Raw genomic sequence first — 24,423 nt, 5'->3', positions numbered from 1 at the left:
AAAACTCACTAGAATAAAAACATTCCTGGAGTGGATCGATTCATGCTTCGATAGATGGACCAAATAATACAATTATATATCATACACACAGTGACAAACACACTCACACACTCTGAGAGTGTAGAAATGGAGCCAATTAGAGGCGGGCTCAGAGGAGGGCCTGTCACCTGTATTGATCCTGACAATGGCCCTCTGGTCTCAAAAAGATTTACAGCGGGAGATTTACTCTGTTAGTTATGACACACGAACATAAACACACACACACACACCCACACCCACACACACACACACAGTCAAACATCAACAAAGAGAGTTCAAAATGTAACTCCTGCCTCACACAGTCAGGCACAAGCAACCAAAACATGACTAGTCATTTATGTGTCAATGAACATGCCTTATTAATGAAGACAAAACCTGTAAACATACCCTACTCCTGTGTGTTTTCCTGTGTGCGTCTGCATCCTGTCTCAGTGTACATGTGTGTTTGTGTGTGAGGGACAGACGGCGATTTGCAGCCCCAGTAGAAATTGGCAGCTGAGATGCCGTTATTTTCCATCATCTATCATTTTATTGATTTGTCTATAAAAACAGTCAAACCTGCTGTCCACGAGCTTTATTGCTTTCCCCTCTTTATTAGTTTGCAGTTTGGGACATCCAGAGCTGTCTCTCCCCCAGCAGAAAACTAATCTTTTCTTCAGACGCCTGTCGCCATCCTAACAGACAACACTCTGACAACTGTTGCAATCAATTAGGCCAGGGTGATCGTCATCACTGGAGAGTTGCTGCACTAGTTCAAGGCCTTGGAGAGGGAAAATATCTTAAAAAAAAAACACAGTGAAGCTCCGTTACAGTGCCACCTAAGTGAATAAACATTGTCATTGGTTAGCTCTGTCAACACCATCAGATAATGACCATCAAATTATGCATCTAGTCTAAAAATCTGCCACAGCTCAGTTTATATTTCATGTTCCCATCCAATACTTTTCAAGTTAAAATACACAATAGCAGGGACAGCTTAAGGTGTTTTTGTTATTAATAAACATGGTGTTTCAAAGGTAAGCATGGAAAAGGGGAAACATATGCATTCATGCCTTTATGTGTAAACATGCATGTATTTAATACCATCTCTTTCGGAAATTTAATGACATGAAAATGAAGATGTGTGGTTTAGATTTTATTCTTTTTTTATACTCTTTTTTTCTCTCTCTGTCTAGCTGCTGAGCCTGTATCAGACATCACTACTTCAGTCATGACAAGGGGAGAGTGTTTTTTATCTGTAAGCGCTTTCATAAAGCAATTTGTATACAGATTAAAAAAATGCAGATGTAGTTGACAAAAAGACAGCAGGCCTGCCCCAGAGTAGTCTCTGTCCAAAATGTGTCCACACAGCTGAGAGGAGAATGGATATCCTCCACATCTGTGCTGCTAACTGCCATTAGTGGCAGCTTGTTGAGGACATGCAGGAAGGGCGGAAATTGTCAACAGGCATGCAGGAGGAATCTCCAAATACAAATGTTGCTTAAAGGTGACAGTGTACATCAATGTTTTGATTTTCTATCAGTCTGATTGGATAATTAATCAACCAATCGATGTATACATCGAATCGTTACACCTGCTATCTATGGTAAGTAATTACGTAAGGAAGTTAGTAAGGATGGAAGGAAGGAAGGAATGGAGTGAGTAAGTAAGTAAAGATATAAGTAAGGATGTGAGTAAGAAAGAAGAGAAGAAGGAAAGGAAGTTAGTTAAAGTAAGTAAAGTAGTAAGAAAAGAAGGAGGCAAGTCAGTAAGTAAGTCAGGAAAGCAGGAAGAAAGGAAATAAGGAGGGAAGGAAGGAAGCATAAGGAAGGATATAAGTGAAGAAGGAAAGATGACAGGAAGTATAAGCAAGGAAATAATCCAGGAAGGAAGGAAGGAAGGTAGGAACGAAGCAAGTATTAGAAAGGAGAGAAGTATAAGTAAAGAAAAATGTTATTTTTCTTTAATACAGAAAATGTCTTCAGTTAGTGAAACGTGCCCAGTAGAGCTTTCCTAAAAGCACCCTATTTTGGATTTTATTTAATTGTTTTTTATTTGCAAACAAATCATCTTTTTTAAGGTTTTAAGATATGAAATATAGACAGAAACCATCCTGCCCGTTCAATGAATAAAATGATTGCATAAGGACATAAGATTACTTCACCTCACAATTGAATATGTCTCATGATAATGGGTTCACAATATTAATGAAAAAAAAATTAATTCCATTTTCAAAATGTACAAATAGTGAAGTCAATTTATGAATAAGGATGATTCTCTGAATTTGATTTTCTTGAAAAAAAGTTTCATGTCTATCAAAAAGAGTCTGCAAATATATTCATTTCAAGAAATGTATTTGATTTGTCCATACTTGTGTAGACTTTTAATTGTAATGTGTTTTATAGTAACATTCCTATCTTGTATGATATGAAAACATTTTCGAATGATTTAAGTTTTGATCTTATCCCCAGGACAAGTACCTTCTGAAAATACTACTGATAGCCAGCAAGAAATCAATAACAAGGAAAGGCTTAAGAGGATGGATTGCTGTAACCCTATGCTACACAGAACAATATTACTGTTTGTTTGTCTTTGATAGACCATACTTTATCTCCCTTGGTGACCTGAAGGTCCTGTAAAGTCTGGTTTATATGTTGTGTTCTGTAAAAAATTTAAAACTCTGTACTTAAAAATAAAGTTAAAAAAAAAGTTTTGATCTTAAATTTTCTCTTTAGCCTAAACAAAAGTGTGTTCGTCATTTCATCATAAGTTGATACTGATTATCACAAAAGTATCAGATAATTTTTTTGTCAAACATTTTATAGAATCCTCTTAATAATTTCAGCTGGATCGACATTAATGCTGCAGTTCTTTAAGCAGGTCCTGAGTCCAACTTACATGATATTTCCCACAGTTTAATTAGTACAACACAGGACAGATGATAAAGCCAACACCCCGAGGTGAACATAACAAATAAATATTACACCTGCAAGCAGAGGTGAAAGCAGTCATCAGTCACAGGACATTTGTTTTAGCATATCTGATGCAGCGGAGCTGAGACTAAGCTAGTCAGAGAATCACAGGCATCTAAAAAAAGGAAAAAACATTGGCATTTTAGGGGGGTTTGGAGTCTTCCAGGCGAGATAATCCATCAATGGCTCAAACAGACCTTGGAATGAGTGAATCTATGTGTCGACAATGCCTGCGTATGTTTGTAATCAGCAGTACATGAGGGGGAAATACAACAGACTCGTGCTGTTCCAAGCTTTAGTCTTATATTTACAGCCAAGCAAATTGTGGCCAGAAGCAGCAGATGCAATAAACACAATCTCTCTGTGTGCTTTCTCTCCCTCTGATGGCAAAGAAAACAGCCCACTTCTGGGGTGTGCAGCAAATTAAATTTACTGTAGTTAATAGAGTGAGCCTATGCTGCTAAATGTCAATTTCCTGACCAAGTCCTTCCCCTTGGAGAATGATTAGCTAATTTGAGGCCGGGGATAAATGGGCTAATGCAGGACACACACAGATAAACAGTCACAGTTGGACCCCATGCCAAGCCCTTCCCCTGCTTTACATTTCATTGGCCTTATTATCTCTGGGGAAAATAGGTCCCCCTATGGCCTAAACATATTTTCATTTCTAATAAAAGGCCCTCGCTGGTGGCCCCCACGCTCAACCCCCACCCCTGCACACATCCACTGCCCCCTCACACCCTGCTTCCACCATTCCTTCCTCGTTTTCACCGTTCAATCCATTAAAATCGGAGCTCTGCAATTGGCCGGGTCCATTTTCCTGCTGAATTATCAATAGAGTAATTATGCTGCATGTTGGGAGCTCGGCTGAAGCTTATCGCCGCTGACCCCCCGGCGCGCGCCGGGATATGATCCCTCACCACAGCCCATTGCGGTAATTATGTGGTCGGGTGTGAAGCTGGATGGTGTGTTGCCCTTATCAGTCTGTATTCTATTTCTGTTTTCATTGAAAATTGGACATTAATGGCGGCTACGCGATACCACTAGTGTCAGATACAGGTGAACGACTCCAATGGAATCTGACCCAGGTTAAATCATTATTCATACTACACAGGGTGGGGACTGGAAACACATACACACACAAACACCAATCATCCTCACTGTTTCTTTAACCTTATCTTTCTCCCTATTGGAGCAGCAGACTCAGACATTCATATTGTTTCTTCGTTTCCCCGTCAACAAAGTTTGTGTCCATATTGTATTTGTCTGCTGGGAATTCAGCAGTGATGTTCTCAGAGATTCCCTGAGCAGCGTCCCCGTCCATTAGGCCGGTGTGGAGCAGCAGTGATTAATGGCTGAGTAACTTTAACCCTATCATGTTTCAGGCGACAATGACCGCTGTCTGACCACAGGCTCTCTTATATATAATGCACTAAAGGCTATATTTAGCAGGGACCTAGATATAAAGTGTTATGTTTAGGTGTAAAAATCTGTTACCGGATCAAATCTTGCAGCAGCGATCAGCAATAGATATTGCATCTTATTATCATAATAGTGATTAAGTTGTCTTTTTACATCCTTCTAAAGCTGAAACATTGGGAAGGATTATTCTGACCATATTTGATTTCAGGCTAAATTGCTTGTGTGCTTCCAAGTCAAATCCAAGCACTCTGTTAAATTAGCCAAGCCTTTAAATGAGTTTATTAGAAACAGCAAACGTGAAAACACTTTAAGTCACAAAAATAAAAACGTTGAGGTTTTCTGCCTCTAAAAGCAACAACACCAGTGGAGTTGTGTTTTAATCATGGACAGAAAAATGTAGAAACACTGCTTTTCTGAAAGATCAGTGAGATAAACTGTCAATGAATTGGAACAAAATACTTTGTTAGAAAGTGGCCTAAGAGATGAAATCATGCCTTAGCAGGAATCAGGTTTTAAAACAACAATTTAAAAAATGTGTAAATGCAACAACGTATGGGGCTTGTAAGAGTTGAAGGCTCAATTAAAGGCTGTCAAGAAAAGAATAAATGATTTTGAGGCCCAACAAAAATAAGTAGCTAAGTGTGACTTACTTATTGACTTCAGAGGCCTTTCTACCATATATAGGGTATGCACATGACATTACAGTAGGCAGAGACACTGCAATTTCAACTGTAGGAAACATGTACTGGTGTCAAGAATCAGTAAGAAGTAAGCCGTTGGAAGTGTTAATTTAGCTTGAGTCGAGATGTATTTGTAAGAATACCTCAATTCACTCTATGGTGTGCTATGACACTCACATGCTCACTCTAGAGCAAGCGTGTCAAACTCAATCAAGAATTTTGAATTTAGGTCTAAGCTGAGAGCCTAACAGGGTCAACATTAAACAGCCAACAAGATTTTCACCAGCAATGAAATATGAAAAAAAGTACTGATAATACACAAATCTGAGATAAAAAAAAAAATCAAAATTATAAATTTAGTCAAACTTATGAGTCAAAAAGGTGAAAACACAACATAAATAGTCAAAATAAAGCTTTTAAAAGGCAAATATTTGACATGAAAATTAAAAATCATGAGCTTTAAAGGTCAAAATAAAAGATAAAATTCAAAATCATGAGTTTAAAAGGCAAAAATAAGAGATCAAATTAAAAATCATGAGTTTTAAAGTTCAAAATATAAGATATCATTTGAAATCGTGAGTTTAAAAGGTCAAAATGAGATAAAATCTGAAAACATGAGTTAAAAAGGCAAAATGAGAGATAAAGGCCAAATTTATGTTTTTAGGGTCAAAATATGAGATAAAATCAGAAATCATGAGTTAAAAAGGCAAAAAATAAGAAATAAAAGCCAAAATAATACATTTAAAAGGTCAAACTGTGAGATAAAATTCCAATTCATGAGTTTGTTTGTTTGTTTGTTTGTTTATTTGGATCCCCATTAGCTTAAGCAGCAGCTACAAGCTATTTTTCCTGAAGTTTTAAAGGACAACATATGATTTAAAATTAAAAAATGTCATTCTGACAGGTTAAAATATGAGATAAAAAGTCAAAATCATTAATTGAAAAATTATAAATATTAAATAAAAAGCCAAAATCATAAATTTAATTTGTACTTGTGAGATGCAAAATTTGAAAATATGAACGAAAACACAAATTAATATTATTTTCCCACATTCTAACTTTTTATCCAATAATTTTTCTCTTTATTTTTCACATGGTGATGATTTAACAAGGAAATTTAACCAGCAAGGTTAAGTTTACATTTTTACACTGGAGGAAATCTAGAGACCTCATACCAGTGGGCCAGTTCTAATAATAATATCATATGATCTTGCGGGCCGGGTATAACTGTGCCATGGGCCACATTTGGCCCCCGGGCCTTGAGTTTAACACCCATGCTCTAGAGGGTGATATTTACATCACGTTTAAGGCCTGTGTCCACAGACAGCACTTTTATCACTGGCGGCACTCACAACATCAGTTCGCACAAGAGTTAATCGTTGCTGGAATAAAAAAGTTGACTTCTGTTTTTCTTCTGTAGTATGCATAACACTGTTCTTAGCTCGGTGTGCTTCATATTTTGCTTTTTATTTTCAAGGGAATATCATCAAGAAAACATGAAAACAACGTAAAGGAACCCTGTCTTGACATAGGCCTGAAAACTTTACTCCTGAAAATACAAGTCAGATTGTTTTCTCCTCCATCATTATCAGAAGTCCTGCCCCTGCTTGATGTTGATTGGCTAGTGAGGGAGAAGTGACACAATGAAAAACGAATATGGGAGTCCAATGAAAATACATTAAATGACAAATTTCACAACTTTTTTGAGTTGAGGGGCCATTCAGTTGACATTCTCAAAACTAAAAATGTCGAGTTGGCAGAATGTTTTTCCAATTCAAATACATAGATCAGCTGGCTCAACAAAAATAGCTGCAACTACTACTCAAGTCGAGCCCCCAGAAAATGACTCAACTTAAATCTTAATGTTCACTTGGTGTATATCTTACATAAGTTAAGTAACTCAATATAATGTGTTGTATCAACTAGTTCAGTCTTTTAAAGTACACACAACAATTCATAATTCATAATCAAGTTGGCTTTTTCACAGTGCATAGACAAGCTCTACACAAGTTCAACTGTTTTTGACTGAGAGTGCTATCAGCGTGGTGACAAAAATACCTGAAGCCAAGAGCGTTTTTTCGTCTCAGGACGCTGAGCGCTGAAAATGCCAGACATTTTTGACTTTTCATCACTCTGAATATGCTAACATATTCTGTAACATTTACCCACTAGAGATATTCCAATATCTTATCTTCCTTCCCAATACCAATTCTGATACCAGAGCATTGGGTACCATCTGATACCATTGTAAACTTTCTGGACAAACTGTACCACAGAAAACTGGCACGTTATTTTAGCTCTGCCGTGAACTCAAGAGTCAACATATAGCATGCAAATGTACAACCTTTCATTTCAGGCATAGATCTATGTCTTCTTCATGGGAAATTTCTCACATCATTGGAGTGCTACCTCCAAACTTTGCTGCTGGAGTGGGTAATTTTTTTCTCCTTTGTTTTGGATGTGAAATCGTTGTGCTCCTTCTCATCATGTGTCTTCAAATGCTTTACCAGGTTGCTCATGTTGAAGTTGGCAACAGTGGTGCCTCTCTCATAATAACAGCCTTACATACCAAACATGTCACCGGTTCACTATTCTGACTTTCAAGTGAAAAATACTGCTTGCTCTGTTACACACCTCCGATGACGTCCTCTCCACTGCTTTGAAAACGGTAGTTCATGTGTTGTGTTTTTCGGGTAGCAAAGAGGAATTAATTTTTAGTTTATAATGCTAATATATAGCATAGCTAAATGAAGCAAAACACAAAGTTGAACAACTCTGTAACGGATCAGTGCATAAACTTTTGTACTCGCCAATACCAGTACACGCATTTTCAGCAGTATCATACATATTTAACCAGAACAATGATAATTAAAACAGATCAGAGTTTTTCAGACTGGTCACTTCTGCATCTGCATCTTTTTGTGATGACAGCAGAACTACAATATAATGCTGCTGCAGGCCATTGGAAAGCGACCTTAGGAGAAAAGTTGCGTAAAAAATTTAAAGCTGGGCCCTGTTATATTTCAATGTCTTATTTTTGCTTCATAATGATCCTAAAGCTCTGTTTTCTGCATGAATAGTGCACTATAAATCAGTAAACCTTCCCTTAAGACACTGAAACAGAGGCCAGAGAACCAAATGTGATGTAGGCCTCATGAGCAATAAACACTGACTTAAAGTATTTTTCTATAATATCAGATGAGGCAATACTACAGCTATGACAACATTTTCTATTCAGTTTACAGTGAAGGTGATCAGAATGATCTGGTTAGAGTTAACCCAGGCTTCTGAAATACTTAAAAATATTTTGGAAGGACTAAAGTTGATACTTTGAAACACTGAAATTTGGTTAAATTTTTTTTTTTTGTACTTTGTATCGACAGCGACTTTTACCAAGCAGATTTTCGACCCTTCCAGCAGTAAAAACATTAGATTTGAATACTCCAGAGCTACACACAGACACACACACATTAAGACTACAAAAAGCGTGCCAGCAGACTTTTCCAACTAACAAACAGATTGAAAAAGAAACGGGCTGATTGAAAGTGAGAAGATCCATATTTGAAGAACTTCATTAATGCGCTGTTCCCCGCCGAGTTATTTCCAGTGACAGAGCACACAGCAGCAGCTTCATGTTCAAGTTAAAAGTGACTTTTCTTTTTTTCTGCTATTTCAATGTGTCTAAAAGCACCTTGAGTGAGCAATGTGCATTTCCTGCTGCCAAAAGACGTGGAAAACAGCTGTTCCTGCCTGACGCTGCCTGCTGAATGGAATGCAAATATGTTAACCATCCAGAATTTATTACTTTTGAGTGCTCTTCAAACGCAACGGCAGACACAAGTTTAATTTATGATATTCCTCTAATTATGAGAGCTGTTGAAATCATTTCCCAAGCTGCTTCCTCCTTCCAAGCAGCCACATTATCTGTTCCCTCGGTTCACTGTACACGCACTCACACACACTCTGTCATCCTGCACGCACACCCACACAGAAACATAAATATACATACACACGCCGAATAACACACGAGGAATCGCTGCAAAGTAGCTGATTGTGAGCACAATTAACACAGCAAAGGCAGAGCATGAAAGATTCACAGAAATGTTTTTTCTTCGTCCCCCTCTGCTTCATAAAAGCCGTGTTTAGATTTGTCATAATCTTCAGTTTGCTTTTAATTTAGCCGTCGTCAACACAAACGCCTGCAGTGCCCTGCTACACTGTGAAGCTGAAATGAGACCCCATGCAGGCCACCCACTCATTGCCCCGATACCCACCCAAACACACACATACACTTACAGCCACAAGGGTCAAGTCATTTAGCAGACCTCAAAGGCCTTCAAAGTCCCCTCAGATCTATATGAACTTACAACAGGCAGGCAACGATGAGGGAAAGATAACTTTCTGCAACAGGATGTGTTTTTTTGTGTGCGTGTGCATGGTTATGTGTTGATAAGATGGTGTCTTCATTGGCACATATGCCCAGTGTCACTCAGCCTCCTCATCGCAATCCTAAACTTGGCCGTCTGGTGTGCACCCGCCACCTCTGACCTCTGTGCAGCCGCAGCTCGACATGACACCCATTAGCAGCTGGAGCTGAGGGGTAAGGGTGGGCCAGGGGGGCCTTAACGCAGACACTCAGCCCAGACATGAGGTCAAGTGGAGGTCACGCTCAGGCTAGGTGCTAACTTGCCAACTCGCTCACAGCCACTCACGCAATTGAAGCCCATTCTCCTCCAATCCGTCAAGACCTGGAACAATTAGCAAGTCAGGAGAGAGTTGTTTTGGTTGTCAGTGCCTCCATCTGTAAGAGGGTGGAGAAAAAGTTGAGGGGGAGAGAGAGTACGGATTAGACAAGGGGGAGACACCAGGTGAAGGACGAAGAGAGGTTGTGAAAAGGAAAGTAGTAATAAGATAAGAAAAAAGGGGTAAGAATGAAAAAGGAAAGAAATGAGTGTGAGTTGTGGAGAAAACCGAGCAGACAGCCATGCTTCACATCAAGCTGGCTCCAATTAGCAGGTGTGCTCTCAGACGCTCGCTCTCCCTCTCTCTCTGGTCAGGGAAGATGTATTTTTCTGCCTTTTATTCACATGTATTTATGAAGTGGTGGGAGATCTGAGGGCCCTTAGCATAACAGCCTTTTATTGTTTAAATGTGGACCGCTCGGCCCCGTGTGCTTAAGTGATTTAGGAACCTCACAACTCCGGTATAAGAAAAATCATAAACGCTGAGACAAACCATGTGGGTGGACTGTAAAAAAGCAGCAAGGAACGGGCCGACAAAAAGCAGACACACATTCCACTACTAAAGGGAAACTACACTTAATTAAACACCCAAGACACAACTGGAAAAGTGCCCTGTAAAAAAAAAAGCTATTAAATTCTCCCTCTTCACTGGAATAACATAAAGTTGTCTTCTGACAGAACAGAGGCTTGTCTCATAAAGAAGTTTCTAAAAATCATTTTTTTTATGAACTGCTGTCAAGATTGAACAAGGAGAAGGAGAGAGAGAGAGAGACGAACACAGACCAAGAGATGAAGAATAGAAAGAGAAAACACTCCACCCTCTGAGGGGGAAGAAAAGCGTCTCCCCTCCACAACATCTGTCGCCTTTCGTAGACTACATGTCCCATGCACAGAATTAGAAGTAGCCCATAAAGAAGGCAGGTTTTCTTTCTTTTAGCGATCGTAGTTAGTGAATGGGTGATGTTTGTGAACTATGTCAGCACTGTGACACCAGGCAGGGAGCGTTTCAACCTTTTCTGGCTATTACTATATATCCTGAAGAAAAAGCAGAAAAATCTCAGCATAGATATTTAATATATTATTGGAATTACTGTCATGATTTACTGAGGCATCAATCTTTCATATTTTGTCTTTATTTAAATGTAACTGCTGAAACAGTAAATACAATGTTCATTCTTTAATATATATTTTAGAGCTGTTATGATACCAGAACACAAAATTATGACATGATATTTGTATAAATCAAACAACATAAACACCGACAACAAAAAATAAGTCCCTGGGTCTTAATACTAGGTAATTTTTGCTTTAAATAACCAAAATCTGCAGACAAACTCCTGTCTAATGTCTAATTTGCATAAAAGCATAAGCAACATTTATGGTCCAAAACAGCGCAGTTGCATCTGTGCAGGAGATTGTCTGCTTTTTCTGTACTTTCTTCTCTGCTTAGCACTTGCAGTCTCAAATAGATAAATTTTTTTAGTTTTCTATACTATTGATCATTAAATTAACAGATTGTGTTGTTTGAAAAATGTGTTATTAAAGAGGTAGCAAACATTTTGACAACTTAACTATATCTTTTTAACAATATGCCTCATTATTTATCATTATATCCTATTACAGTGGCTATTTCTAACATTTAACAGTAAAGATCTTTACCAGGAAAGATAAAAGATTTTGATATTCAAGTGATGGAGTGAAAAGATTGATTTGCTATGCCCTGTTGAGAGCAGGATCCAAATGACGCCACATGTTCTGCCACAAATGTCATTCATCACACATCTGCAGTAGCACATGAGAGACAGCGCGCACACTTTGCAATCCAGCTCTTTCTCCGTTTTTCATAGAAATCTGGCAAACTTCCACTCCAACGAAACTGTTGACTGCATTTTAAATAATTACATTTCTCCTGCTTTGATTACCAGCCAAAACCGAGACGTCGAGCTCTCTGTTCAACCAGTCACAGAAGCATTCTGCTCTTTGTTCAGCCAATCACACAACAGTTGGCCACGTATCCTTTGGACCATCCATCTATCTCCACTTCCTCCTCGTGTCCTCGACTCTGCCAAAACCCCCCAAACGGATAGACGGAACAAAAAAATAAGACAATTTTCAAATAGAAAAAGTCATACGCATGCTGAGAAAGTGTTTCATTACTTTCAAAAAGACTGTCAAGGTTTCAGTCAGGGCGCACATGATCCCCTGTTTCATTTCTCTGCCGTTCTCGCTCGTTTTTCTCTTCTTTTTCCACAAATAAATTACTAAACGTGTGAGTGAAACCACATGCTTGTGTGTGTGTGTTTGTGTGGTTCCACGGCTTGTCTAAAGTGAACCGATAAGTGCAGGCAGCGGTTCCATTAGCTGGCAATTTGCTCTCAAGTTGTCTGCGGAGAAGGAGAGGAGGAATGACGGTGTGTTCTTCTGGCAGAACGACACACATGGCTCTGCTTCGGACAAGTTAAGTGAGATGCTTGCACACGTAATACCAGACCATCATTCAAACACCTCAAATATGCAAGGTCTTACATGTGAATATGACACAGCCAAAATGAAGATCAATGGCTCAAATAAAGGGAATGTAATTCTAATGCAAGGATGCACATAAATAATGTTTTAAAAACCTCCTGATGACTGTTTGCTTAACAGGAGTATTAGTCTGAAAATGATTGTAAAGACAAACTATATAAGTGCTTCCGCTGAGTCCCGAGAATGATAGTGTCCATATGGTTTGAGCCAGAGCACAGCCAGAGTACAAGGTAAACACGGCTGACTGAGGTTTGTCCATGCATGCTCTCTTAGCTGGAGTCTCTACGGACCGGCTTAAAAGCTGGCCACTAAATCACACACAGCACATAAACATACCTCCCTCCCTCAGTGTGTGTGTAGCATGTTTAGGAGTGAGAAGAAGAAGAACCGTGGACAGACGGTGGCGTTTATCTGTGCATAAATTAAGAGCAGAAGCTGGTAATTAAAAGAGGGGAAAAATAAGCGCAGATAAAATAAAACTTTGCTAATCGGCTACTTGGCAAGGTGACCTCCGAGTGCATCGGGTGTCCTTCTGGGAGCCGCTGTCCTGCTGGGCGAGTGGCACAGGGGGGCAACGTGCAGGTCCGGCAATGAGCAGCAGGCAACTGGTAAAGCCCCTCACCTTTTTCCTCTCTCTCTCTCTCCCTATGTTTCAGTGCCCCCACCCCACCCCCCCCACCCTCTACGCCCAGAGTGTTATTAGACCCAGGGCTCTGCTGCCGCTCCAAACAGCTCAATGACAACACACAGGGCCTGCCAATTAGAAATAATTAGACAGTCATTTCAGTGGCAAGTCTTTTTAAGTGCATATATAACGATGCAATGATGCTTATTAGCCGGCCTGAGCCGGCGAGGACCAGGGCCTCAAACGCTTTGGCGCTGCAGAAAATAATTATGCCAGTGATCACAAAGCGAGCTGCACATCTCTGTACTTCACCTCCACGCGTTTCAAAAATCCACTTCATTAGCTCCTGTAATTAATCCTCCATTAATTGCAGGAAAAGCCCAGTTTACCTCCCTTCGTTTCTAATTATCATCTTATAAATAGTTATGGTTCTAATTAATGTGTTCATTAGGCAGGATATTTCTCTCAAAGCCTCGCTGGGAGCCAAAGGTCCGGCTCGGCTCTCTCTGAAGCCTAACCAGCCAGAAGGTGAGGCCATCCTGCCTGCATTTGCTTTTATTTTACTACATTCAACCTCCTAATTGGCATTTAAAACCCAATTTGGAAGAACTTCAAGAAGCTTAAATAGGAGAGAGAGACAGAGACAAGGCAGCACGGAGAGAGAGGGAGAGAGAGCGAGAGCAAGAGAGAGATACATTTGGTGTTCGTTTCCTATGCCAGAGCTAAAAGCGTTTGTCTCCGTCTTTCTCTTGGTCTGGCCAGACGGATGAGGCTTTTCCCTGTCACAAAGTGAGCACAATGAGAGCTGATTGCATCTATTAGTCTTTGGCATTTTACAGGTTTTATATTGCGAAACGCTAAAAGTGTCTTTACAACTGAACTGAGAGCGGGAGTGTCAAACTTTCTTCACTTTTTTTCACTCATCAAACGTCCAAATTTTATCTTTGGTTTACAGATAGAAAGTATCTCCTGAAGTCTTGTCTCTATGATACTTCAATTAATCACACAGATTAGCTTCCATTCACACAGCTTTCAGAAAGGAGAGTTGCTCAACATGCTCAGTGATTAGAGCTGTGGACTTCAAATATATCCCACTTTGTTTTCAAAGTTTACTTTTGTTTGATTCCAAAACCTATACAAAGTTGAAGAATATACACTGTGATAAGTATTTAGTATGAGGTAAAAATAATCAGACATCTTCAAACATGCTTGAGCTGTGGGTAACAACAATGCTGACTGTTACAATAAATACTTGGAAAGAGAGATTTTTATGCAACTGCATTACTGCCACACATCATTAAAGAACATTAAATCTACAGAATAAAAGCAAGTTTATCAAACACTTCTATCAAACTGGTTTATCTCTTGTTTGAGTTGCTCAAGTGGGAATCTTTAAAAAGGCTATAAGGTAGAAACACACAAAAAACTTCAAAATCCTTTTAAAAAGCAAAAATTAAAAAAAGAAATAATATGAAATACAGCACAAGATCTTTTAAGACTCTTGGCATTTTGATAGTGATTGAACACAACAGTTAAAGCCACTGCTTTCCAAACTGGGATACAGGTCCCCCTTTAGGGGACTCCAAAGATCTCGAGGAGGAGCACGACATTGTCGGCTAGATTTGCACATGTCAACAACTGTAATTTTGACACATACTTGATAGAAAAATTAAGAATGCATTTGTAAATTTATCAATGAAAAATATAAGATCAGAGGAACCAAGAAATACAGAAAGCCATTTTAAACATTTGTTTGAAGACCACCCATTAACAAAAAATACATGTATTCTACATTTGTACAAGAAACTAGTGTGGGATATGTCAGAGGACGCATCGAACAACACTGGGAACTGGAGCTAAATGCAACACTAGATGATGACTCTTTGGGAAATATTTGTTCCAAATGTCACAAAGGGGTTGGAAGCCAACGCTGGAAAGGCCAGAGTGAAGTTCTTCAGGACACTATTAACAGCATTTGTCTCCAAAACAATTCCAGCTTTAAATGCTAGAGTATGGTCTGCGATCATACTTTAATGTTTGTGGAAGGCCTAAAGATACAAACATGTTGAAAAAAGCATCAAAGAAGAACTGGAAATGTGGTCAACAGCTCTCCCTGTGGACTCTTTATTTGTTTCAGATGTGTTTCCTAACCTCCACTTTACTACAGATCAGTGTTATAAATAGCATGTTCTGTTGTTGACCGCAAGAAAAATGATTACTATTAATTGGGTAAAGCCTTATTTTCCAAAGATTGCCCAATGGTTACAGAAGGTAAAGCATCTTTACATGTTGGAATACATGACTGCCCAGTTACACCTAAAAACGTCTACCTTTTTCAGATAATGGACACCAGTTACTGAGTATCTTGGTTAAAATTCTTGTACCCTTATCAGTCAAATTGTATTCAAATTACTAACATTATCATTTGATTCATTTGTATGTATATTTCATTTTCTCATTTTTGTTCAATTTTTGAAGCAGTTTACTTTGGTGAATAGCATATGTGCTCTATCTCCAGACAGTGTTACTGATACATGACGAATGACTCCCTTAATACCTGCAAAAAGATTCTTCACATTTTCCAACTCAAAACATTACCATTTGATGTGTGAAAATAATATTATTTTGTCAGGACTTTCTGGTTAATATTAAGAAGTGTGTTTAAGTAATTTCCAAGCCGAAAAGATTCTTCCTTCGCTTTTTCCACATCAACAACTTCTGCACTTTAAAATCAAAATCTTATGTGTATTATCTAATTTCCAGACACAATTACCTTGTTACACTAATTATGAGCCACAATCACCTGACAAGTCCAGATAAAAAAATCCTATGTAAAGGCAGGGATTTTCAGCCAGTGATCCCCAAAATAAAGGTTTCAGAGACCGGGAACCCCCACTGGTAGTTGTAGTAGTTGTAGTTGATCACATAGCATGTGCCCTCTTACATTTTGAGGATTTTCTTAAACTTTACTCTGATTTCAGCATAAAAATAAATTACCATGTTTTTGTTTTACATTTCACACAGTTATGCATATAGTTTTATAAAAACGGATGAAATATACAATTTGAAATCATCAGAAAATATTCTTTGTTTTTTTCAATCTCTGATGACCCCCGAGGAGATCCCGACCCCCACATTGAGAACCAGTGTTTTATGGTATAAAAAGTAAAAGAAAAAATAAGGCTTGCATTACTTGTCATAAGTAAAAGTACTTGCCGAGGCAGAAAGCAAATTTTATTTGTTGAAAGTCTTGAAAAAAATTTACAGACTAATGTAGATGAAACTCAGTTCAAGACACGTATTCCCTCATTGGCAGCTATATTTGATTTATTCAAGCAATTCAGTCCTTATTTTCTTTTCTATATCTTGAAATAGGATTTTTATCTTGACTTTAAGGTAATGTAAGCATAAAGCAAGTGTAATTAATTATTTGGCTGATAATAAATGGGATAAAACACCTGTTTTGATTTGAGTTTTTGCAGTGTGTAGCCACAGCTATAGAATAAGAAGCTTTCTGTGTTGTTAAATGTTGTTAGTTTAACAGATGGATAAAAAGAGAAAAAGGACAATTCTTTGATGTTTAACTTGTCTTTGTTTGGGACCATCAGACCAACTCCTTTATGTGATCGTCTATTTGAACCGACTAGTGTGTGTTGTGTGTGTGTTAGAGCAAACTCTACAGCTAGGTTGCTACCCAGGGGAGTGGGCTAGTGTGTTGTGAGCCTGCAGGATGGAGGGACGGGGTGGTGTAGTGTTGAAGGGGGGGGCGGCTTGGCAGAAGTGAGAGGTGGTGGTGGGGGTGAGGGAGGGTAGGAGAAGGGGAGGGGGTTTCCTCTGGCGGTAGAGGGGAACACTGCTCGCGGCTAGGCGGGGATAAAAGAGGCTGTCTGTGTCAGTCACTTATTCCTCCCTTTGGTAAATAAAGGTTTCTGACAACAAAGGCGAGCAGCGCTTGACTGGCCTTTACAGCGGATAAATAAAAAAGACAACACAGAGAAAGAGAGTAAGACAGAAAGAGAGAGAGAGGGAGAGAAACACAACAACAAACGTGCTCAGATCTCACAACTGGAAGCATGTTGATTTTTATGGAGTAGAGAAGACGCAGCCCAACTAAACCAGGTCATCTTTCAGTTTAAATCAACACTTTGCAAGTCCAGTAATAGGGGGAGAAGGAAGAAAGGGCTGAATGTCATCCTGAGGAGGAGGGAGAGAAGATGTTGAGAGACAATGGGATAACAGACAGACAGAGGAGGAACAGCAACGAGCCAGCACTCAAATTCCACAACAGTACACTTGAGACCAGGTGTGGGCAACTCTGGTTAACAAGGGGGCCACATAAATCCTGTTTTCACTGCCTGAGGGCCACATTGTGAGAAACTGTTGAATGTTCTCAGTAGGACAATTATAATAAAGTGTAAATATGTGGCTTTCATCAAATTTATTGTACAAGCATTTATATTTTTAAGATCAAATGCATATAGAAAGGCTGAACAAAGAAAGTGTAACATGGAAACAAAGTGGATTTAAGCTACTGTTTTTTACCATTTTTGATGTATCTTTTACTTACACTTCTTTTCTCTCAAATGCATTTATACTGCATCATAAAAGAGTTTACAAATACAGTCAATTCCCTTTGCTAATCTCTTGCAAACAACAAAATATGCACCAGTAATCCAACAATATCTTAATTTTTCTATTTTATTTTCCATAATTGTTCATGGTTTCTGCAGGTTGATGTGCTTCTTCCCTGATGAGTTCAATGCTTTCTTCTTCTTTACAATTTGTTGATACTAGAAATCAACTCACAGGCCACATATAGTGAGTGGGACCGCATTAGGCCTGCAACCCGCCACCTGCCTACCCCTGATCTAGACCTAGCTTAGACATCTAGAGAAGCTGGGGAAATGAGATGAGATATATATATATATCATCTTATTTCCTATCCATCAGTACCGTCATTCATGCTTTAAAACAATTTAAAAAAGGAAAGATCTCAGCTGCTTGTTGATAAAACCAGATTTCACTTGTCATATCATCAAAACACACTCAGCGCTGTTTCCCTCATGAAGCCAGCGACACCTACCACCACCTGCTACATCACACACTGTGCAAACTATGGGAATAAATATATGCTGGACAAAAAATGCACAGAAACATTTCCACCCTGCAACCTGACAGGGGAATTGCTGATGCAGGTGCACTGAAAACTTAGCAGGCCACAATAAAGTGCCTGATTTTCCTCACCCCACCTCTGTCTTCTTGCCCCCTTCCTCTCCTCCCCTCTCTGAGACCTTTCCCTCTCCTCCCTCCGGTTCCTCACCTCAGCCCTCCCCTGCTCCCAAAGCTGCCTAGATGACCTTGCGCGCGCTCCATGTCGGGGCTAGGCAGGAAAAGCTATCTAGCAGATGTACGACACCTCATCTCATACTGGGGAAAATTGCTGTGCGAAATAAATACCAGGCCATCGCTCAAACCCTGTGTGTGTACACGAGCTTGCATGCACACATACACATTCCTTCAGTCTTTCTGTGATCTGACGCAGAAAGCAGAGCTCATGTTGTGGATGTGAAACATCTTGATTACCTTGCTCTAGCAGCAGCGTGATATGACAGGGTAGCTGAGTGGAGGCTGCTTCAGGACCAGAGGAGAACCAAGGTGGTGAAATTTGCCAAATCAGGACACTGTTCATGTACTCAGATCTCACCAATTTCAAAAGTAAGAAGTCTCTGATGGGACAACCTAAGTGTCTCATAATGATTGCTTTACATTTGGTCTTAAACGAGATTAATTTAACTGATTGCTGATTCTGATTTTTTGTTACTTCCTTATAATTTCTTTATGTCTGTTTATCAAATGAGCAATGAGTGTTCCTGTATTTAAAAAAACACTACTAGACTCTTGCTTGAAATCAGAAGTTATTTTCTCTGCTTAATAAAAAAAACTCTTCTCTGAACCAGCAGTTAAGTAGTCTAGCTTAAATCAGCATGACAAAACAGACACACAGCAGTTACACACAATGGTGCACACCATATTATGTGCTTGTGTCTGTCAACAGAGCTGACACCATACTAATGTTCAACTAACACACAGGTGCATCTTTACGTTTTCGGTCAGTATTAATGCAGGACACCAGAGGGAAACCTAATCCTGAAGCAGGAAAAACAAGGTTTTATTCATCAAAACTCTATCTTAATTCTACTCTATCTTGATTCTTATGTAAAACTATAAGTATTTATTTTCAGAAGTTTGGAATTTTCACCACGAATACCTGCAGATGTTTTCTTGGTCAAAAACAGCCTTACAATGCAAAGCTTTTTTTTTTTTTTACTTAAAAATGGTTCTGACCCAAACTGTAGGTCCTGAAAACACGAGCTGCATATGTGAACGAAAACATCTGGACTTTTTTTACTCTGTATTTCCCTGAAATTTTCCCACCAGCCCCATAAGCATTTGTTTTGTCGTAAAGTTAGGTTAGCCAACATCAGACTGCTATGGATCAGTAGTTCCAACTTTTTTCCTTGGAGCAATGCCTTCTTATATCATAAAGACCCAACGTCCAATACAGAAGAAAAGTAAGACATTGCTGTCAAAGATAAGCGTCACTTCAGTTGTTTTCAGTAGCTATGTTTACGTGGACCACCTGCAACCAGAATAAATGCCTAATCAGAATTAAAATGCTTCACATTCATATAATAATATTCATACAGTGCTTAACAAATTCATTAGACCACGTGTCATATTTGTCTCAGAGACCATCCAGCATCATGAAGTGCTTTAATGCGGACTCTGTCATTTTCAGTCAGCTCTCACCGTTTTACTATTTTGAAGAGGAATGAGGAATTTCAAACTGAATTCACCATTTTATACCCAAATTTGAGCTGGCTCACTGGGCTTCTCTGAGAAGTCAGAAATTTATCAAGCATAACATTCAACTACTAAAACTCATTTTTCTGTTCAGGAATGCAAGTAAATAACTATAATCTGACATATTAATCAAGAAATAATAATGTGCTTTACTATTTTTGCAGTTTTTTTGTAAATCAGTAAATTTGAAAATTCATGGATAACAATAATAATTATATTTTAGCATTAAAAATATCATTTGGGTTAAAGAGCTTCTATATATTGGGTTATTAACCATTGCAGAAACATAAAAAATGATTTTGGTAATTGCAATTGCTGTTGATTAAGGGCAGCTGTGGCATAAGCCTTACTTTGGGTGGTGGTCTAATAAATTTGTTAAGCACTGTATATATTCATATAATTTTTATTCAGATCAGATTGAGATTCATGAGCACGCGCATCTGAATCGGATTGTATCTTCCAGCGTCCATGTGTACAGAGACGTTTTAATCTCTGATCCAAATTAGTTTTATCTGATTGTAAAGAAATGCTCATGTAACCACAGCTACTGATAAAATCCCATTAAAACAGGTCAATACATATTTGGCACTACCCAAAGGCTTTAATACGAACCATCCAGTAAGTGGTATAACATTATTTTTAGTTCAAATATGCATACCTGGGAGCGCAGATGGTCAAGTGGTTTAAGGCACTACTCATGTACATGGGCGGCCCAGGTTCAAATCTGGCCTGTGGCCCTTTACCGCATGTCTCTCCCTACTCTCTTCGCTGTTGCCAAGTTTATCCACTGTCCTTGCTCCAACAAATAAAGGCATGGAAAGGCCCAAAAATAATTATTAATAAAAAAAAAAAAAAAATAACAAACAAACAAAAAAATATGCAAACCTACTTTTTGACCTCAGAGCAGACAAAGGCTCACGCCCCTCTGAAATCTTTGGCATCTCCCCTTGGAGGCCGGGATCCCAAGTTCAGGACCACTGCTATGGATATTACAAAACCTTGCATCACATGTTATAATCAAGCAAGGACAATTTAAATCAATCTGAAAAAAATATTTTGCAATCTGAAAAAATGTATTTTGCAATGCTCACTTTAACCAGGAAAGTACACGATTTCCTTTTGGCATCTCTTGTTCGACATCAGTAACTGTTAGAGACGCATACACATATGGCAGAGTCAAGGAAGACTTTTGAGGTTAAAAACGCCAGAGCTGGACAACATTGAAATAAGGATGTGCACAGTTAGCCGGCTAAACAGTTAAGTTCATATGACAAAGCTGGCACAAGATTTATGATTCAGTTAAATTAATTGTCTAGCATGTTTGTAAACACAGGCATGAAATCCCGGTCAAATGCTCTTTTAAAACTGTAACGGAGCCTTTTGCCACTAATAGCCACTGTAGCTTCAGGTAATGGTCAGTGCCTTCCTGCCTTTCGCCCAGCTCGTCACCAGACGTAAATATGAGAAGTTGGCGGTTAGCATAACACAGGAACAGCACAGTATTGCAGAATTTGAAAACAGAAATAGAGTTGTACGTAGGCTGTTTAGGGTTATACCCATGGATAACTAGCCAAACTGATGAGTTAAACACAATATTAATCTAAAAAGAGGAAGGAGCCTAACTGCTAATTTTAGCCATGCCTTTACACAGAATATTGGTTTTATATCATACCCGCTGACACAGTGGCTCCATCATGAATTTGACAGTTCTGTAAGCATTTTCTCCTCTTTAGACTAGTCGGCTGATTGCAATTTAAATGGGTGCTTAGCGGAATAGGGAAATAGCCTGGGAACACAACCTTACAGCCCACACTTTTTTCCTTAGGTAGCTCACTATAGTCCTTTACAAATCATGGGGTTACAACAGTATTTTTAAAGAGGAACTAAGGTGCTAACTTTAGCCAAATTCTGCTCAGCTTTTCAGCCTCACATTGTACTTCCACTGACATAATGACTCTGTGATGAATTTGACTATTTTCTGAGCATTTTCACCACTTTAGACTAATCAGTTAAATGCAATTTAAATGCGCATTTAGCCAGATAGGAAACAGCCAGCTGTAAGTGTCACTAAACTTTATCATATCTTGATATCGTAAAGCATAAAGCTACTTAATTTAAATAAAATCACAATTCCCCATTGACACTAAAGATTTCAAATAGATCATTGTGTGGCCAATAAGCGTATTACCATGAGATACTTCTGGCTGTAAGCAATCTTTTTACTGAGGATTAGGCCAACTCATTCTGCACTGCACTCACTAACATAACATAAACTATATTGATATCAACCAGATTGTCTTGACCTATAACTCCTTTTAAAATTCATGGATATATTTTAACTCAATATATTGCTCAGCTGTAGAAAATGCATCTTGTTTGAAAGCAAAAGTGTAGACATGAGGTGAGCAGATAACATAAAAGACAGAAAAAGAGTGCAAATGGAAATTTGCAGGGGCAGTCTATCCTGAAATGTTCCAAATATTTCCAGTAGTGCGAGTGTGAAAAGGATTGTGATAATCCTGACTCTGGTTTGGCTTTCCTGGCATGGAGGGTGGTATGTTCAGCTTGCTATCTTTCTCCTCTAGGGAACAGACATGTAATTAGAGGTCTCACTCTCCTTAAAACCATGACAGACGCTCACTGATGAAGGCACTCCGATGTTAGCAGGGCTAAATCCTGACACTAGCACTTTGCCCTGCTAACTCAACACAGGCCTGAAATATTAATGAGGAAAACGTAAGCATTTGTGCGCACCCCTGCAGTACATGCATGCATACATGTGTGAGTATTGACCAATGAGAGCTTCGCTTTGATGGGTCAAGTGGGGTACTGGTCGCACCTGCCATTCCTGCATGTCTTCTAACAGTGCGCCTGTTAAGTGAATGAAGGACTGACAGAATGACTGACTGAAGCCACACACGATTAACCCCTGCTGTGACGGCCAATAAAAGCTCATCGCCAAGCCTCACCTAAAGACGAGCCTGTGATCCAACTGTGATGAGAGGCTGCGCCGTCTTTGTTGGCCCGGTACACCTCAGATCACTGTACACCACTGCTGTCGTGCTCCGCTCTGCTCTCCCCCCAGCGGACTGCGCAGTGACACCACCTCCCTATGAACATGCATTCACGCAAATCTGTGCATACATGCATGCGCTCAATCAACCTCACTGGTTCCCACACACACACCCTCACACAGCCTGATCTGCCTGTTCACATCAAAGAGAATAAACATTAATGGCAAATAGGTAATCTGCTCCTCTTGTCTCTTTTACATTTCAGGGCAAGATTGACTGCCTCTGGGGGACCTGGCCCTCCTCTGATTGAGGGCAGGAAGAAAAAGGAGAAGAGCGAGGGAGTAAGCAAGGATAGATGGTAAACACAAGATAGAGCATTATTCTTATTTCATGTATGTCTTTATTTTTTATTTATACATGAGAGATAGAAAAGAAGGTAATAATATTCCCTCCCTTCAACCCACGACGGCCTCACTATGGTCCTAATCTTCTCCTCCCTGCAATATTCCCATGCAGACGTTATTATTCTCATTTCTTCTGAATAATATCCCTCTCTCAGGCCTATCTGTTCTCTCTACCGGGGCTCGCTTTTGTCTTTCCTCTTCATTTTCCTCCTGCAGGATCTTCTCCACTCACTCTCTCTCCTGCGCTAACTCGACCTACACTTTTCCATTCTCTCCTAACTTCACGTCCCCTCTCGCTTTCTTCTCTCCGCTCCTCGCACTAGGTCTTTTTCTCTCACCTCTCTCTTTCATATTCTGAAGGTGCTGCCCAGGTCGCTGTGGTTAGGGTGGGGGAGGCAGGCAGCACCTCATATCCTGTCTGCCTATCAATCATGAGGTCCTGTCCACTCAATCCTCCTCTGATCCATCAGCCAGACTCTCAGCCAGCTCAGGCACTCTTATTCAACACACACATCGCTGACTAATGGCAGGCAGGGCACCTGTGCATGGTGCACACTGGTCTGCTTTTATTCTACATCCACAGAGGATGCAGAATGAGCAATATACCACTACAGAGCTGTACAGTAGGATTATAAAACTAAAAAACTGATACAGCATCTTTACATGAGATTGCTTTATTAATTAGTCCCATTTATGGCATCAAAAAAACAGTTTTCTTAAGCATCAAGCTTTATTAATTACTCACAATGTGACCTCTTTAAATTGCTAAAGTTCCTAATAATACCAATGTAAAATCCAAAAAGAGGACACAGGAAGAAAGCAGCACCATCCTCGCATTTCAAGCTGAAAGTAATTTGTTTTTTCTACAGTTCCCTTAAAAATGATATAAATGCTAAGTAGATTTGTTTTTTCTGATTATTCTTAAGATGATCAACAAATCAGCTCATCATGTAATCAAATCAGCTTCAGTTGCATTTCAATTAGATTGTTCTGAATGCTAAAACATGAGCACACATGTGGCGATCGAGGACAAACTTTTGCAGACACAAACTGCAGCTGCCACCACAAAACTGCATAAATTTATCATTAATGCCATCATCTTGCACGTCCCCACATCCAGTGTCGCCTCCACCTCGTAACACCCCACCAACACCGG

At 39.3% G+C, this 24,423-nt stretch overlaps 1 protein-coding gene across 1 annotated transcript in view; it reads right to left on the bottom strand.

Moving 5' to 3' along the window:
- Positions 1-24,423, bottom strand: part of rsrc1 (arginine/serine-rich coiled-coil 1) — a 201,786-nt gene that overhangs the window by 170,289 nt on the left and 7,074 nt on the right. The window lies entirely within an intron of this gene.

Source organism: Cheilinus undulatus, linkage group 2, assembly GCF_018320785.1.
Source record: "Cheilinus undulatus linkage group 2, ASM1832078v1, whole genome shotgun sequence".
Lineage (NCBI taxonomy): Eukaryota > Metazoa > Chordata > Actinopteri > Labriformes > Labridae > Cheilinus > Cheilinus undulatus.
This window is presented reverse-complemented; position numbering and strand designations above follow the sequence as displayed.